This window comes from Triticum aestivum, chromosome 2A (genome assembly GCF_018294505.1).
Source record: "Triticum aestivum cultivar Chinese Spring chromosome 2A, IWGSC CS RefSeq v2.1, whole genome shotgun sequence".
In the NCBI taxonomy this organism is placed as follows: Eukaryota; Viridiplantae; Streptophyta; class Magnoliopsida; order Poales; family Poaceae; genus Triticum; species Triticum aestivum.
The window spans coordinates 677,149,595-677,161,792 of record NC_057797.1 but is presented as its reverse complement, the minus strand read 5'-3'; positions in this window follow the sequence as shown (position 1 = coordinate 677,161,792).

The window sequence follows — 12,198 nt, the reverse complement described above, 5'->3', positions numbered from 1 at the left end:
GTGACCTGGAGAAAGAATAAAAGAAATTAAGATTTATTTACGGACACGTGAGGTTGTGTCGTAGTGATAAATGCGCTCCTCTCTCCGCCAGGAGCTCTTGAGTTTGAACCCCGCCCATGCACACCTTTTTTTGCTTCCGTGTCACTAGAAGCAATAGCCCTTTATTATTAGGTATAGATAAAAGTAATGTGCTATACCTTTGTAACGAGTGTCTTGCTCAAAAAAAATATGTCTACTGCGCCATGAAGAGAAGTAGTTTTGTTGTGCCAACGATTTCCTTTTGTCAAGTTGCTGGTTAGCATTTTGACAGGGGCATATTAATTCTATCCGCTACATGAAATCACACGCTACCTTGTATCTTATTATAAGCCAAGTGTCAAAACACGGGTTCTCAGCTTATGTCCATCTAAGCTGAGTCGTGACTGGAAAATATATGACAAAAAATAGGTACTCGACTTCTATACAAGCCGAGTGAGTGCACAGACAATAATTGTGCTTGTTATTTGATGTAATGTCGAATTGCCGATATAGTTTTAGTGAATCAGCAACAGACCAGTAACACTACAAGGGTAGACCATGAGTGTGATTATATAATTCAAAGTGAAGCTTTTGACCTGGCATGCAACCAAATATTATGATAGTTGTGAATGCAATCGCACATTTTCTTACAATTATTGTTTGAGATGACATCTTCTTATAGTTATTGCGTAGTTTCATTATGTCCTTTTGTGATTCACATTGTGATGGTTTTATATGTTCCAAACAGAGATTTAATATTTTTAATGAAAGGAAAACATAGCACAACCTTGAATGTAAATTTGGAGCAGGAGAATGCATCACATATATTTTTGACATTGTGTATTTGAGAAGAGAGGGTGCAACCAAACAGAAAATGTTAGGAGAGTGCTCAACTGCCATATCTTTTCGGCAAAGGATAATGTATTTGAAAGTGTGTTATATCGACTAGAGGGGGGGTGAATAGGCGATTTTTATGAAATTCTTCACTGAGGAATTTGCCGACGAGGAAATTACTTAGCGAAGAACTACTAGCAGCGGAATAAGTACTCAAAAGTAAACATAACAGAATACAAGCATAGTCATCATGATGAAATGAAGACAGGCACAGAGTATGAGAAACGTAAGCACAGGATAACACAGGATGAAGACAAACAGACTGAAGAAATTGAACTGAGGAAATTGAGAAAGTCTTCAATCAAAGTCTTCAAACACAGATATGAACAAACACACAACACAGTTATGAGGAAATGAAAGAGTTGAGAAAATATAACCAGTAAGCTTGGTGAAGACAATGATTTGGTAGACTAGTTCCAACTGTTGTCTCAGTTGTACGTCTGGTTGGAGCGGCTGAGTATTTAAACTCGAGGACACACAGTTCCGGACACCCAGTCCTAAACACGCAGCTCAGGACACCCAGTCCTCGCCGTATTCTCCTTGAACTAAGGTCACACAGACCTCGTCCAATCACTCGTGGTAAGTCTTCAGGCGACTTCCAAACCTTCACAAACTTGGTCACTCGGCGACCCACAATTCCTCTTGGATGCTCTAGACCATGACGCCTAACCGTCTGAAAGAAGCACAGTCTTCAAAGGTAACAAGCGTCGGATCCACTCAGGATCAATCTCTTCAGTGATGCTCAATCACTTGGGGTTTGTAGGTGTTTGGGTTTTGGGTTTTTGGTTTTTCCTCACTTGATAATTTTCGCTCAAACTCCTCAGAGGATGGGTTGCTCTCAAATGACAAGTGTTAGTTTCTCTCGGAGCAGCCAACCAGCTAGTGGTTATAGGGGGCGGCTATTTATAGCCTAGGGAGCAGCCCGACATGATAAGACATAAATGCCCTTCAATGATATGACCGTTAGGTGGATAGATATTTTGGGACAACTGGCGCATAGCACAACAACGGTCGGAATTTTGAGTAGCAAAATCCTCAGGGCTATCATGTTCCTCACTGTGTAGGCAATCCGCACTAGCGAATTCCTAACTCCTCAGTCAGGACAAATTCCTCAGAGACCAGAAGAACTTCGTCTCTGTCACTGAAGAAATTGACTGAACTGTATGAGATTTCCAATGGCTTCACTCGAAGGGATTGGTAGATGTAGGATTTTGAGTTGAGCATCACATGGAAATTTTTCCTTAGTATTTTCTCAACCCCCTTTAACAGTACGGTGTTTCCTATGACTCAAGAAAGAGAAAAACAAAACTATGAAAACGAAAGTCTTCAAACTTCATATTCCTCGCATGAATATCAAGTCTTCACGGACACACCAATTTCTTCACTTTCAAAGTCTTCATGAAAGTCTTCAGAAATACCAAAATCTTCAGTCGAAGATATTCATTTTTAGGGGTCGACTTTTCCTGTAAATATCAAACTCCTCATAGACTTATAGACCTGTGTACACTCTCAAACGCATTAGTCCCTTAACCTATAAGTCTTCAATATACCAAAATCACTAAGGGGCACTAGATGCACTTACAATCTCCCCCTTTTTGGTGATTGATGACAATATAGGTTAAGTTTTCAACGGGGATAAATATATGAAGTGTAACTATTGATATTGAGGAATTTGATTGCAAGATATAGAAGAACTCCCCCTGAAGATGTGCATAGTGAGGAATTTGCTTTTGAAGCAATGCACACTTGAAGAGTTGAATCATGGAGATCTCTCCCTATATCTTGTAATTCATACACGCATTTAACATATAATATGAAGAATTTGAAATGCATGATGAAATATGGTGCCTGATGAAATTCAGCATGCGTGCAATAATATTAACGAGGAATAAACATGCAGAATAGTGCATCAAAAGTATCAGAGCACAGTGCATCAAAAGTATCAGAGCACTTTCGGGTTTAAGATTACAACTCGATCCAATAAAGTTTCAGAAGAACGAGAGTTGTAACTTAGAAAAAAAACACCCATATAGTAGACCCGATTGAAGACTAACTCATATTTCTCCCCCTTTGTCATCGAATGACCAAAAGGATCGAAAATGGGGACTAACGCCCCTGAAGATAATCATGTTGAAGAAGGAGCGCCAGCGTTGTTGGGGTCATTTGTTGATGTAGGGCCTGCCGCAGTGTCGTCCAAATCTTCATGTTCATCAGTGTCGCGCGATGAAGAAAATGAGCTGGCCACCAGAGAAGGAACCTGGACCTTCTTGAATTTCTTCGGTGGAGGTGCAGACCAGTCAAAATCTTCTTTGAGACCCATGTTCTTCAGATCTTCTTCGCCATATAGATGTGACAGGATTGTCCAGGTGCGACCGAAGACTTGATGGAGGTAGTAGTGGTTTTTCTTCACTGCATTGTGTGTGGCAGTCATGTCATGAAGAAGTGAACCAAACTAACGCTTAACCCATTTGTGATTTCGATCCACCTTCTGGTGAAGACTAAGCAGAAGCTCACGGTCAGTCATCACGCGCGGAGCAGTGGCTTGAGGAGTGGACTTAGGTGCATTGGTAGAGTCATGTGTGGCAGAGTCATCATTGGTGGAATAAGATGCAGCTTTGCGAAACTGACCATCCAATGGACGAATGCCTTCATCTATTACAGCTGGTGCCTTGCCCTTTCCATTAACTGAGGAATATGTCTGCTTGAGGACTTCAATTGGGGGCAAGTAGCTGAGGTGATTCTGGAAATCAACTTTGTAGTTGAGTGAAGACCTTGTTCTGAGGAATCTCATAATCCAAGGTGCATAAGGCTTCAGCTCAAATGGTGACAGTGCAACATTTGCCATAGTCCTCATGAAGAAATCATGATAATTGATAGGAATGCCATGAACGATGTTGAATACCAGATTCTTCATGATGCCAACAATTTTCTCATCAGATGAGTCGTGGCCTTTGATGGGACTGATTGTCCTCGTAAGAATATGATAGACAGTTCTGGACACGTACAACAATTCCTTCACGAGGAATTTGGTTCGTGGTGCCTGACCTGGTTTCAAAGGCTTCATCAGCACCTGCATGTAATGATGTGTGAGCTCATGTTCACTGTAGATGCAGCGAGCTTCTTCAAGGGGAGGACTGAGTGGTAGAGCACGAAACAATTCAGAGGCTGGTGTAGTGTAGTGAGTGTTTTCAGACATCCAGTCCAGCACCCATGAATTCACATCTTCAGCATCTCCGGTGATGTGCAGTGTTGCATAGAATTAAAGAATCAGTTCTTCATTCCAATCGCAGATGTCAGAGCAAAAGTTGAGCAGTCCAGCGTCATGAAGAACACTGAGGACTGGTGCGAAGCACGGCAGAGATTCCATATCCACGTGAGGAATATGCTCATGGTAGAAGATCTTCTCCTTGTTGAACAGCACTGAGGAATAGAAATTGGCTTGACTGGCAGTCCAGAAACGCCTCTCCCTAATGCGAGCAGAGTCATATGGGTTGTAATCTTCGAAGAACACGTGCTCACCGAAGAAATCATCAGCCTTGAACTTTTGCTTGCGTGAGAATGGATCCTTTGGCTTCGGCAGAGGAGTGTCAGTGAGTTGCATCACGACCTCAGGAATCTCAATCGTAGGTTCTTCAGGCTGAGGAATTTCTGGTTCCTCCTCAATGGCATTCTGCGTCGTTGATTGTTCAGCAGCAGCAGTTTTTTCAGCGCTAGTGGCTGGAATTTCCTCATGGACAGATGCAGTGGGATGAGTTTTTTTAGAGCCCATGTGAACAGTTTGTGTGGGGGACTGAGGAATTTGCTGTAGAGGGGTGAACATTGGAGAATTTGTATGCTGACCTTCCCAGAATTCATCACTGATTACGGGTGTGGAGCAGCCAATGTCCACATCTTCATCTTCCATTTCTTCAACGCCAGCCTCTTCAGCTGTGAACTAAGGCATAGGCGAGGAGATGATAGGTGTTGAAGGGATCGCATCCACTTCAATTTCTTCATCCAACGGTTCAGACAAAGCAGCAGAAGGAGTTTCTTCATCAGATCCGCTGGGAATCACATATTCTTCATCAAAAGGAACAAGGTCCTTTGATGGCCTGGTTGAGATGGGAACAGCATCAATTGGATTTGCAAACGAACTTGTCATAGGCTTCATTTTCTTCGGAGCTGAAGAATCTGAAGCAGCTGATGCTTTCCTTTTCTTCACTGCAGCATGCTCTACAGCCTTGGTCTTCTTCACATCTGATGCATATGGAAGGATTGGAGTTGAAGTTGTTGCAGGAGCAGCTGAGGAATCTGGTTGATTTTCTTCAGGCACAACTGATGCAGTTGCCCTGAGTTCTTCAGTTTCTTCAGGCACACCACTAGTGGGTGCCCTGGCAATTTCTTCAGCGGCTGGAATGCAGTCATCAGCCCTGGAACTCACATTATCTTCAGCAGCATGATTGTCATCAGCGGTGCTGGCATTTTCTTCAGTAGGCTGAGCAGATGCTTCAGCCTGAGGAATTTCCTGTTGCATTGGGGCTGCAACATTGGAAGTGAAGTTATCCGCAAGTTTCACAAACCAAACCTTGGCTCCAAGCCAATCAGCGTGATATGCTTCAAAGTCATCACTGAGTTTCTTAATCTCAGTCTGAATAGTGACAAGTTCTTCAGTTGTCATAGAGACAACGTTTTTCTTCAGATAGCGCTCTTTCTTGTACTGCACTTTCTTGATCTGCCCGGCCTTCTCAAACTTCCACTTTTCTTCTTGAATGAAGTGGGTCAGCATGTGACTCTGGCCAGGAGTCAGCTTGAAGTCAGGCAAGGGAGTGTTGGGGTCCTTGTGCCAATCATCAATGTAGTCGAGGATCAGCTTGGGATCCAAAAGCAGTGGCACCTCTTATCCTTTGGCTCTAGTGGCCTTGACTTGCCTGTCTCTGATGATTTCTGCAAGTTCATCATCATCAGCTTCGTCTTCATCAGACGGCACTGGAAAGTGACTTGCTTCTTTTGAGGACTTGGGCGAGGACCTCGTCCATCAGTGGCCCTTGTCTTCAGCAGTGAGTGGCCAGCTGAGGAACTTGGTGCAACTAAGGAACTTGTGTTGGGGAACGTAGTAATTTCAAAAAAATTCCTACGCACATGTAAGATCATGGTGATGCATAGCAACGAGAGGGGAGAGTGTGATCTACGTACCCTTGTAGATCGACAACGGAAGCGTTAACTTGGTTGATGTAGTTGTACGTCTTCACGGCCCGACCGATCAAGCACCGAAACTACGGCACCTCCGAGTTCTAGCACACGTTTAGCTTGATGACGATCCCCGGACTCCAATCCAGCAAAGTATCGGGGAAGAGTTCCGTCAGCACGACGGCGTGGTGACGATCTTGATGTACTAATGTCGCAGGGCTTCGCCTAAGCACCGCTACAATATTATCGAGGACTATGGTGGAAGGGGGCACCGCACACGGCTAAGAATATGATCACGTGGATCAACTTGTGTCTCTAGGGGGTGCCCCTGCCTCTGTATATAAAGGCTCAAAGGGGGGGTGCGGCCGACCAGGAGAGGCGCGCCAGGAGGAGTCCTACTCCCTCCGGGAGTAGGACTCCCCCCTTTTCTAGTTGGAATAGGATTCCGGTAACCCTCCGGCTCTCCGGTTTTCTCCGAAATCACCCGGAACACTTCCGGTGTCCGAATATAGCCGTCCAATATATCAATCTTTATGTCTCGACCATTTCGAGACTCCTCGTCATGTCCATGATCACATCCGGGACTCTGAACTAACTTCGGTACATCAAAACTCATAAACTCATAATATAACTGTCATCGAAACCTTAAGCGTGCGGACCCTACGGGTTCAAGAACAATGTAGACATGACCGAGACACGTCTCCGGTCAATAACCAATAGAGGAACCTGGATGCTCATATTGGCTCCTACGTATTCTACGAAGATCTTTATCGGTCAGACCGCATAACAACATACGTCGTTCCCTTTGAAATCGGTATGTTACTTGCCCGAGATTCGATCGTCGGTATCCAATACCTAGTTCAATCTCGTTACCGGCAAGTCTCTTTACTCGTTCTGTAATACATCATCCCGCAACTAACTCATTAGTTGCAATGCTTGCAAGGCTTTAAGTGATGTGCATTACCGAGAGGGCCCAGAGATACCTCTCCGACGATCGGAGTGACAAATCCTAATCTCAAAATACGTCAACCCAACATGTACCTTTGGAGACACCTGTAGAGCACCTTTATAATCACCCAGTTACGTTGTGACGTTTGGTAGCACACAAAGTGTTCCTCCGGCACACGGGAGTTACATAATCTCATAGTCATAGGAACATGTATAAGTCATGAAGAAAGCAATAGCAACATACTAAACGATCGGGTGCTAAGCTAATGGAATGGGTCATGTCAATCAGATCATTCAACTAATGATGTGATCCCGTTAATCAAATAACAACTCTTTGTCCATGGTTAGGAAACATAACCATCTTTGATTAACGAGCTAGTCAAGTAGAGGCATACTAGTGACACTCTGTTTGTCTATGTATTCACACATGTATTATGTTTCCGGTTAATACAATTCTAGCATGAATAATAAACTTTTATCATGATATAAGGAAATAAATAATAACTTTATTATTGCCTCTAGGGCATATTTCCTTCAGTCTCCCACTTGCACTAGAGTCAATAATCTAGATTACACAGTAATGATTCTAACACCCATGGAGCCTTGGTGCTGATCATGTTTTGCTTGTGGAAGAGGCTTAGTCAACGGGTCTGCTACATTCAGATCCGTATGTATCTTGCAAATCTCTATGTCTCCCACCTGGACCAGATCCCGGATGGAATTGAAGCGTCTTTTGATGTGCTTGGTTCTTTTGTGAAATCTGGATTCCTTTGCCAAGGCAATTGCACCAGTATTGTCACAAAAGATTTTCATTGGACCCGATGCACTAGGTATGACACCTAGATCGGATATGAACTCCTTCATCCAGACTCCTTCGTTTGCTGCTTCCGAAGCAGCTATGTACTCTGCTTCACATGTAGATCCCACCACGACGCTTTGTTTAGAACTGCACCAACTGACAGCTCCACCGTTTAATGTAAACACGTATCCGGTTTGCGATTTAGAATCATCCGGATCAGTGTCAAAGCTTGCATCAACGTAACCGTTTACGATGAGCTCTTTGTCACCTCCATATACGAGAAACATATCCTTAGTCCTTTTCAGGTACTTCAGGATGTTCTTGACCGCTGTCCAGTGATCCACTCCTGGATTACTTTGGTACCTCCCTGCTAGACTTATAGCAAGGCACACATCAGGTCTGGTACACAGCATTGCATACATGATAGGGCCTATGGCTGAAGCATAGGGAACATCTTTCATTTTCTCTCTATCTTCTGCAGTGGTCGGGCATTGAGTCTGACTCAACTTCACACCTTGTAATACAGGCAAGAACCCTTTCTTTGCTTGATCCTTTTTGAACTTCTTCAAAATCTTGTCAAGGTATGTGCTTTGTGAAAGTCCAATTAAGCGTCTTGATCTATCTCTATAGATCTTTATGCCTAATATGTAAGCAGCTTCACCGAGGTCTTTCATTGAAAAACTCTTATTCAAGTATCCCTTTATGCTATCCAGAAATTCTATATCATTTCCAATCAGTAATATGTCATCCACATACAATATCATAAATGCTACAGAGCTCCCACTCACTTTCTTGTAAATACAGGCTTCTCCGAAAGTCTGTATAAAACCAAATGCTTTGATCACACTATCAAAACGTTTATTCCAACTCCGAGAGGCTTGCACCAGTCCATAAATGGATCGCTGGAGCTTGCACACTTTATTAGCTCCCTTTGGATCGACAAAACCTTCCGGTTGCATCATATACAACTCTTCTTCCAGAAATCCATTCAGGAATGCAGTTTTGACATCCATCTGCCAAATTTCATAATCATAAAATGCGGCAATTGCTAACATGATTCGGACAGACTTAAGCATCGCTACGGGTGAGAAGGTCTCATCGTAGTCAACCCCTCGAACTTGCTGAAACCCTTTTGCGACAAGTCGAGCTTTGTAGACAGTAATATTACCGTCTGTGTCAGTCTTCTTCTTGAAGATCCATTTATTCTCAATTGCTTGCCGATCATCGGGCAAGTCAACCAAAGTCCACACTTTGTTCTCATACATGGATCCCATCTCAGATTTCATGGCTTCAAGCCATTTTGCGGAATCTGGGCTCACCATCGCTTCTTCATAGTTCGTAGGTTCATCATGATCTAGCAGCATGACTTCCAGAACAGGATTACCGTACCACTCTGGCGCGGATCTTAATCTGGTTGATCTACGAGGTTCAGTAGTATCTTGTCCTGAAGTTTCATGATCATTATCATTAGCTTCCTCACCAATTGTTGTAGGTGTCGCAGAAACAGGTTTCTGTGATGTACTACTTTCCAATAAGGGAGCAGGTATAGTTACCCCGTCAAGTTCTACTTTCCTCCCACTCACATCTTTCGAGAGAAACTCCTTCTCCAGAAAGTTACCGAACTTAGCAACAAAAGTCTTGCCTTCGGATCTGTGATAGAAGGTGTATCCAATAGTCTCCTTTGGATATCCTATGAAGACACATTTCTCCGATTTGGGTTCGACCTTATCAGGTTGAAGCTTTTTCACATAAGCATCGCAGCCCCAAACTTTCAGAAATGACAACTTTGGTTTCTTGCCAAACCATAGTTCATAAGGCGTCGTCTCAACGGATTTTGATGGTGCCCTATTTAACGTGAATGCGGCCGTCTCTAAAGCATAACCCCAAAACGATAGCGGTAAATCAGTAAGAGACATCATAGATTGCACCATATCTAGTAAAGTACGATTACGACGTTCGGACACACCATTACGCTGTGGTGTTCCGGGTGGCGTGAGTTGTGAAACTATTCCGCATTGTTTCAAATGTACACCAAACTCGTAACTCAAATATTCTCCTCCACGATCAGATCGTAGAAACTTTATTTTCTTGTTACGATGATTTTCAACTTCACTCTGAAATTCTTTGAACTTTTCAAATGTTTCAGACTTATGTTTCATTAAGTAGATATACCCATATCTGCTTAACTCATCTGTGAAGGTGAGAAAATAACGATATCCGCCATGAGCCTCAATATTCATCGGACCACATACATCTGTATGTATGATTTCCAACAAATCTGTTGCTCTCTCCATAGTACCGGAGAACGGTGTTTTAGTCATCTTGCCCATAAGGCACGGTTCGCAAGTACCAAGTGATTCATAATCAAGTGGTTCCAAAAGTCCATCAGTATGGAGTTTCTTCATGCGCTTTACACCGATATGACCTAAACGGCAGTGCCACAAATAAGTTGCACCATCATTATCAACTCTGCATCTTTTAGCTTCAACATTATGAATATGTGTGTCACTACTATCGAGATTCAATAAGAATAGACCACTCTTCAAGGGTGCATGACCATAAAAGATATTACTCATATAAATAGAACAACCATTATTCTCTGATTTAAATGAATAACCGTCTCGCATCAAACAAGATCCAGATATAATGTTCATGCTTAACGCTGGCACCAAATAACAATTACTTAGGTCTAATATTAATCCCGAAGGTAGATGTAGAGGTAGCGTGCCAACCGCGATCATATCGACTTTGGAACCATTTCCCACGAGCATCGTCACCTCATCCTTAGCTAATCTTTGCTTGATCCGTAGTCCCTGTTTCGAGTTGCAAATATAAGCAACAGAACCAGTATCAAATACCCAGGTACTACTGCGAGCATTAGTAAGGTACACATCAATAACATGTATATCACATATACCTTTGTTCACCTTGCCATCCTTCTTATCCGCCAAATACTTGGGGAAGTTCCGCTTCCAGTGACCAGTCTGCTTGCAGTAGAAGCACTCAGTTTCAGGCTTAGGTCCAGACTTGGGTTTCTTCTCTTGAGCAGCAACTTGCTTGCTGTTCTTCTTGAAGTTCCCCTTCTTCTTCCCTTTGCCCTTTTTCTTGAAACTAGTGGTCTTGTTGACCATCAACACTTGATGCTCCTTCTTGATTTCTACCTCCACAGCTTTCAGCATTGCGAAGAGCCCGGGAATAGTCTTATTCATCCCTTGCATATTATAGTTCATCATGAAGCTCTTGTAGCTTGGTGGCAGTGATTGGAGAATTCTGTCAATGACGCAATCATCTGGAAGATTAACTCCCATTTGAATCAAGTGATTATTATACCCAGACATTTTGAGTATATGCTCACTGACAGAACTGTTCTCCTCCATCTTGCAGCTATAGAACTTATTGGAGACTTCATATCTCTCAATTCGGGCATTTGCTTGAAATATTAACTTCAACTCCTGGAACATCTCATATGCCCCATGACGTTCAAAACGTCGTTGAAGTCCCGGTTCTAAGCCGTAAAGCATGGCACATTGAACTATCGAGTAGTCATCAGCTTTGCTCTGCCAGACGTTCATAACATCTGGTGTTGCTCCAGCAGCAGGCCTGGCACCCAGCGGTGCTTCCAGGACGTAATTCTTCTATGCAGCAATGAGGATAATCCTCAAGTTACGGACCCAGTCCATGTAATTGCTACCATCATCTTTCAACTTTGCTTTCTCAAGGAACGCATTAAAATTCAATGGAAAAACAACACGGGCCATCTATCTACAATCAAACATACATAAGCAAGGTACTATTAGGTACTAAGTTCATGATAAATTTAGGTTCAATTAATCATATTACTTAAGAACTCCCACTTAGATAGACATCCCTCTAATCCTCTAAGTGATTACGTGATCCAAATCAACTAAACCATGTCCGATCATCACGTGAGATGGAGTAGTTTCATTGGTGAACATCACTATGTTGATCATATCTACTATATGATTCACGCTCGACCTTTCGGTCTCTGTGTTCCGAGGCCATATCTGTATATGCTTCGCTCGTCAAGTATAACCTGAGTATTCCGCGTGTGCAACTGTTTTGCACCCGTTGTATTTGAACGTAGAGCCTATCACACCCGATCATCACATGGTGTCTCAGCACGAAGAACTTTCGCAACAGTGCATACTCAGGGAGAACACTTCTTGATAATTTAGTGAGAGATCATCTTATAATGCTACCGTCAATCAAAGCAAGATAAGATGCATAAAAGATAAACATCACATGCAATCAATATAAGTGATATGATATGGCCATCATCATCTTGTGCATGTGACCTCCATCTCCGAAGCACCGTCATGATCACCATCGTCACCGGCGCGACACCTTGATCT